Source organism: Lactuca sativa, chromosome 3 (genome assembly GCF_002870075.4).
Source record: "Lactuca sativa cultivar Salinas chromosome 3, Lsat_Salinas_v11, whole genome shotgun sequence".
Classification (NCBI taxonomy): Eukaryota; Viridiplantae; Streptophyta; class Magnoliopsida; order Asterales; family Asteraceae; genus Lactuca; species Lactuca sativa.
In genome coordinates, this window is record NC_056625.2 from 234567492 (window position 1) to 234573488 (window position 5997).

The following is a 5997-nucleotide window of genomic DNA, read 5'->3' on the forward strand; positions in this document are numbered from 1 at the left end:
GCGAGTAACCAAATGCCCCCCCCCCCCCCCCCCCATAATCGGGCTCCCAGGCCTCGAATTGGCCGCTTTCTTCCCCATGAACCTCGCCAACATATAAGGTAAATCACAGCAAACTCCCAGGGTAATAAGAGTCCATAAATAAAACAAATTCTGAATGGGGACTTTATCACCATGATGCTTGTGATTTATTGAAAAAGTGATCAGGCGATGTAAGAATCGGAAAACAGGATTCCGAATTTGTGACTCACTCGAGTCACGAGTATTGTACTCATGGCTAGAAATGCCCCGCCAAAATTGCACATCCATAATACCGGGATTAAAATCCCGAACGCATCCAAGCAAGAACGGTATGAAAAATGGAGATTGATTCTCCACTTCGGTATAAAGCCCCATACGCCAAGCGAATTCTCGAAGACTACACTCTCTATAAACACCACCCAAACGAAACACAAGTGCCCGGTTGTAGGTAAAATCAAGGGTGCGTTCCTCGAAGCATACGGTAGAGAAAAACTCCACCGATAATTCCCGGTATACGGGTTCTTGAATGGAAAACAAATTCCTCCACCCGTGACAAGTGAAAGAAAATTGATCTCCAACATATGTCTTCGACCAATAGCGTTCCAACTCAGCTACCATTCCCACTCCACCAAGCCATCCCCAATCGATAATTGGGGCTATCGCAAACTCCCTATTGTATAGCCATCCCAGCCGATTCTCGTAAGTAGTTAACAACGGTCCGGGAATGTTTTGAGGAAACTGATATAAGGGATGTATACTTGCTACATCAATCGGGTTTTCCTTCTGTGGAATGGCTCGTCGTGGTCCCATTTCTGCATACAATCAAACCAAAATAGCAAACATCTAGAACATTAAAACAATTTAAGCTGTCTACCAGAAGTCACGACGTGGCTAGGCTACGCCACGTCATGGGCCGTAGTCGCTAACAGATTTTGGATCGGTTATTTTATATGTGATTTCTACCAAAATTAGTGCTTGGGGTTTGTTCTTATGGACATTTAAGGGACATGCAACCTAGAATCAACAACTAGTTTCAACCAATTTCGTGAATCACAAAAACCCTAGCCATGAAAATTTAAAATTGGAAGAACTAACTACAAATAATGAGTAGAACACATACCAAGTAGATTAATTGGCAAGAACTTGCAAGGAAATTGGAAGTAGATTAAGAAATTGGTTGTGGGGTTTTGTTGTTCCCGTTCGTGCGGCAGTATCAAATGGGGATGGGGATTATTGGTCAAAGGGTTTTAAGCATATGGTCCCCCTGTGACTTTTTAAAGCCCACGTCGTGGCTGGCCATGCCCACGTCATGGACTTTAAAACTATCATCTGGTCCCGTGTTTTCATTTTTACCCACGACGTGGCTGGCTATGCCCACGTCGTTGAAACTGCCCAATTGCAAAATTTTAATAAAATCTCACATTTTAACTAATTACTTTGCATCTCATTCATTAATTTAAGTTCCCACAGCTAATTCTTTGCTAAGTATCAGTTATTGGATGATGATTTGATGTCCTTCCTAATTAAAAAGAAAAATTTAAAAAGAAAAGAAAATGCAAACCAAACTCGGGTTGCCTCCCGAGAAGCGCTTCTTTTTCTTGGAGTCTTGAGCTGGACTCCGTGCCTTCTATGTTGAATCTTCTGAAGAGTCCACCACTAAGATCTTTTGTTCCTTGAATCGCCTCTTGTAAGCTTGAACTCGCCTTTTATATGCCTTCTTTGAATTCTCCTTTTTAGCTTTGCCCTCCTCTTCAAGCTTGTGTTTTGTGCCCTTGGTTTGTTCCTTGCACTCCATAGCATCTCCCTCCTCTTTCACCACCGGCTTTGTCACTCTTGAAGTGACCTCCTCTTCATCACTTGTCATCTCTTCATCCTCTTTGCTCACCCAAGAAGGCGGACTCTTGTAAGCTATGACTTCAAACAAATATGGAACAGATGCCCTCGGTTTTGTTCTTTTGACTTGATGAACTGCCTTGATCTCTTCTTCCATAAGCTTTTCCAGTTCTTCAAGTTCATTATCTTCATTAAATGTGAACACCTCTTCTTTATCCTCTTGGAAGTCATCTTTTATTCCAAAAGCTTCTTGTTCATCTCCAACCCTCAAAGTGAGCTTAGACTCGCGGATATCAACAAGAGCTCCAGCAGTGTTAAGCAATGGACGACCAAGGATTATTGGAACATCGGAATCTTCCTTCATATCCAAAACTACAAAGTCTATTGGAAAAACAAATTTTCCAATTTTCACCAAAATATCCTCCACGATGCCCCGGGGTTGTGTCACCGAACGATTCGCCATGTGAATCTTCATTTTTGTAGCCTTCATCTTCTGAATCTCCAATTTTTGATAAAATGAAAAAGGCATCAAATTAATGCTAACCCCCGAATCGGCTAAAGCATTAACCTTCATTTTATTTCCAAACTCACACGGAAGAGTGAGGCGTCCAGGATCCCCCATCTTTTCTGGTGTCTCTCCCAACACAACTTTTGAAATTTGTTCACTTAGAACCACCTTTGACTGCTTCTTTAATTACCTTCGAGTGTCTATCAAATCTTGCAATAATTTCTGATTCTCGGGAGTTTTGGATAAGGACTCGACAAAGGGAGTATTAATTGGGATCCCATTCACATGCTTGACAAACTCTAAATGCACATTCTCCAGTAGACTAAGTGCAGCTCGGGTTGGAAATGGCAAAGGTGGATGATAAGCTGGAACGGGTTCAAAGAATTCTTGATTAGACATGCGCCACGTCGTGGCCAGAGGAGTGCCACGTCGTGGCGAAGCTGGTTCAGCAACTTTTTCACTTTCGAACTTTGACTTCTTGGGTTTTGGATCGAGCTGCTGTGGTTCTTCTTCAAATTCCTGCAGGAACTCAGAGATTGCTTCTTCTTCAATATCGATGGCCATTACGTGAGATCGGGTCGTTACTTCGGGATTTTTCGGGGCCAATTTTTCATGAACTAGAGTGGCTATTTGACCAAATTGTACTTCAAGGTTGTGGATGGAGGCCTGTTGATTCTTTATCAAAGTTTGTTGTTCCATAATAGCAGAATCAGTGGCATCGTGTCTCTTTTCCGAAGCTTCCATAAATTTCATCAAAATGGTCTCTAGGTCGGGTTTCTTCTCGGCTGGTGGCTGCTCCTTCTGATAAAAGCCTTGACCTGTTTGCCTATACTTCTCTTCTTTTTGCTTCTTATATTCTTCATATGGCAGCCACTCCTTCTTCGGTTTCCTCCAGTCCTCATCAAACTTATCCCTAATAGAGTAGCACACTTGAGCTTTTCTTTTCCCAAACTCATCTACATTGCAGTCTTTGGTCAAGTGTGGACCACTACATCTCTCGCAACCCACTCTCATGGCATGTATTGACTGGTCCATTTGTGTTATCCTTCGATCCATATTATTTAGCATGGCCATCACAACTGCTATTTCTTCAATTTGGGCCCCTCCACCGCCTTTGATTCCATCTTGCCTCAGGTTGTGGTATTCGCGAGAGTGCTTCGCAAATTCTTCAATTAGCTCTTTGACCTCCCTTGGATTTTTCTTTGTCAAAGGTCCTTGAGAATCAAGGAGTTGTCTTGTCATCACGTTGACCCCATCATAAAAGATTGACATCTCTTGCTGCATATTTAGATCATGCTGATAGCAATTTCTGAGCAAGCCCTTGTACTACTCCCATGCTTCGTATAATGACTCCCCCGGCTGTTGCTCAAAGTTGGATATTGCCTTCTTGAGTTTGGCTATCTTGGATGGCAGGCAAAACTGGTCTAGGAATTGCTCACGTATTTAAGCCCAAGTGGTGATTGTACCCGGTGGGAGTACTTTTAACCACTCCTTAGCAGCTCCTTTGAAAGTGATGGGAAGCATCCTAAGCAAGACTGTGTTTCTGTTGACATTTGGGACATTGAAGTAATCCGCAATGTCGTTGACATCATCTAGATGCTTAAAAGCATCCTCATGATCTTTCCCGAAAAATGGGATGTCCTTCAGTGCAGTCAATATGTGTCCCTTCAGTTCGAATGTGGCAGTGGCAGGTATTGCGGGTTGGACTAAACCGGGACCCACATCTTCTCGGATCCGCTTCTTGTAAGCTCCCATGGACATTTCTTCAATTGCTGCCATCTCGTTCCTTGGCTCGTTCTCAGGTTCGCTGGTGTGTTCTTCAAATTCCGGCTCGGTATCGCTTTTGGACTCGGTTTGGACGGGCGTATGATCCAAATGCTCAAGATTGCTCTTGTGCCTCGTGGATGAACTTGACTCTCCTTTCTTCTTTCCCGCCTTCCTAGAAAAAACTGACTTCAATTCTTGTAAGGGCGTCTTTTTCTTGTGAAGTGCAGACTCGGGATCTTCAAGTGGTGGCACCAAGTGTGTGTTTGAGCTTCTGGTCATGAACTCCTGCAACTTGCTAAACTAAAAACGTAAAACAGAACTAAAATAAGAAAAAACCAACTACAAACTAAAAATCTAGTTTTTTAACTCTCCACGTCGTGGCAGGTATTATGCCACATCGTGGACTCTGTGACTGACAGAAAATTTTATTTTGCTGAAAAATTAACTTTTTGTGGATTTTACTCCATAAGAAGGATCGATTAATTTAATGCAAATAAATAAGCTAAAAACTAAGTCATTCCCCGGCAACGGCGTCAAAAACTTGATGTGCACAAAAGTACTCACTAATTTTAGTATTTATAGCCTAACAAACTAAACTAACTATGCACTTATAGGCAGTGTACCTAGTCAGATTACAGTATAGTTTGGGTAAGTCGGGTGTCGATCACAGGGAACGGTGTTCTAATTAATTTACTTACTATTAAATTAACCTAATTATTAACAAGTTTAAAAGGGGTTTTATCTGATTTTACAAGATCAGATGAACTTAAATCAAATTCAATAAGTAAGAACACACTCTTGTTTAGTTTGAATCCACTTCTCTCTTATGGCCAGCTAATGATTACGGATTATTAAGTTGGTTTTTAGTTGTATTAGTAATTTAGTTCTAACTTTACCAATAATTAACTAATTCATGTCAAACCATGTATGTTCACACATAATTAAACACAGAACTAATTATGAATGTAAATATGCTATATAAAATTTGTAATATAAACACAATTATGGTCACAATACACGTTCTCTAGCACAGCTAAGCTTATTTACTCTAATTACTAACTAAGATTGGTCAATCCTAGCTCTAACAATTTAATGTTCACTAAATCACTAGGTAAACAAATTCATGCAGTTAATGGTCACTAAGCTACACATAATTTGCAATCAAGTCATTAAAGAAACAAACAATAGCATGCTAGGTTATACAAATCAAACACAAGCAATTTTTACGAACTAAACTTAATCCATAAACATGGAACTATTCATAAGTTTGAAGCTTCATCTAGCTAAACAAGAGTAGGCTAGATTCAGCTGCTCATCATAGCAACTAAACCAACATAGCTAAAAGTAATAAAAGACATGTTCTTATTTAACTAAAATATAAACCTTTATTCTTTTTGGTGTTGAAAACCTTCTTCCAGAACCCTTCTTTCGCTCTGAATCGTCTCCTGGAACTCTTTCCTTCAGCCAAAAGCTTATTCCTTTCGTAATAATCAGGAGAACTTAAATAATCTCCAAAAACCCGCGCCACGCCGTGGCCAGCTTTGCCACGTTGTGGGCTTCAAGTAATCCGTACCGTGCAAGGAAATCCTCCGCGTTGTGATGTTTATCTTCTGGAAACCTCTTGACACGTCGTGGCTGACTTCGCCACGTCGTGAATTTATTATTTATCGTGAATTTATTCTTTTCTTGTCTTTCAAGTCTCCCATGTTCCACATATTGTCACTTTTGGTCCCTCCCTTCGAAAATCCTTTTAATTAACTGAAAATAACAATTTAAGGTCATAAGTATCATTATTCTAAACATTTTATCAACTTATTAATAAAAATGTACTTAAATATTGCCTAAAAATAGGTATAAATATGGCAATATCA

General features: G+C 40.4%; 1 non-coding gene across 1 annotated transcript; it reads left to right on the top strand.

Annotated features, from left to right (window-relative positions):
• The first annotated feature begins 3647 nt into the window (after positions 1 to 3647).
• LOC111911605 (small nucleolar RNA R71) lies at positions 3648 to 3754 on the top strand. The gene has a single exon (XR_002856924.1). It is a non-coding gene; the product is annotated as a small nucleolar RNA R71 (small nucleolar RNA).
• The last annotated feature ends 2243 nt before the right edge of the window (positions 3755 to 5997 follow it).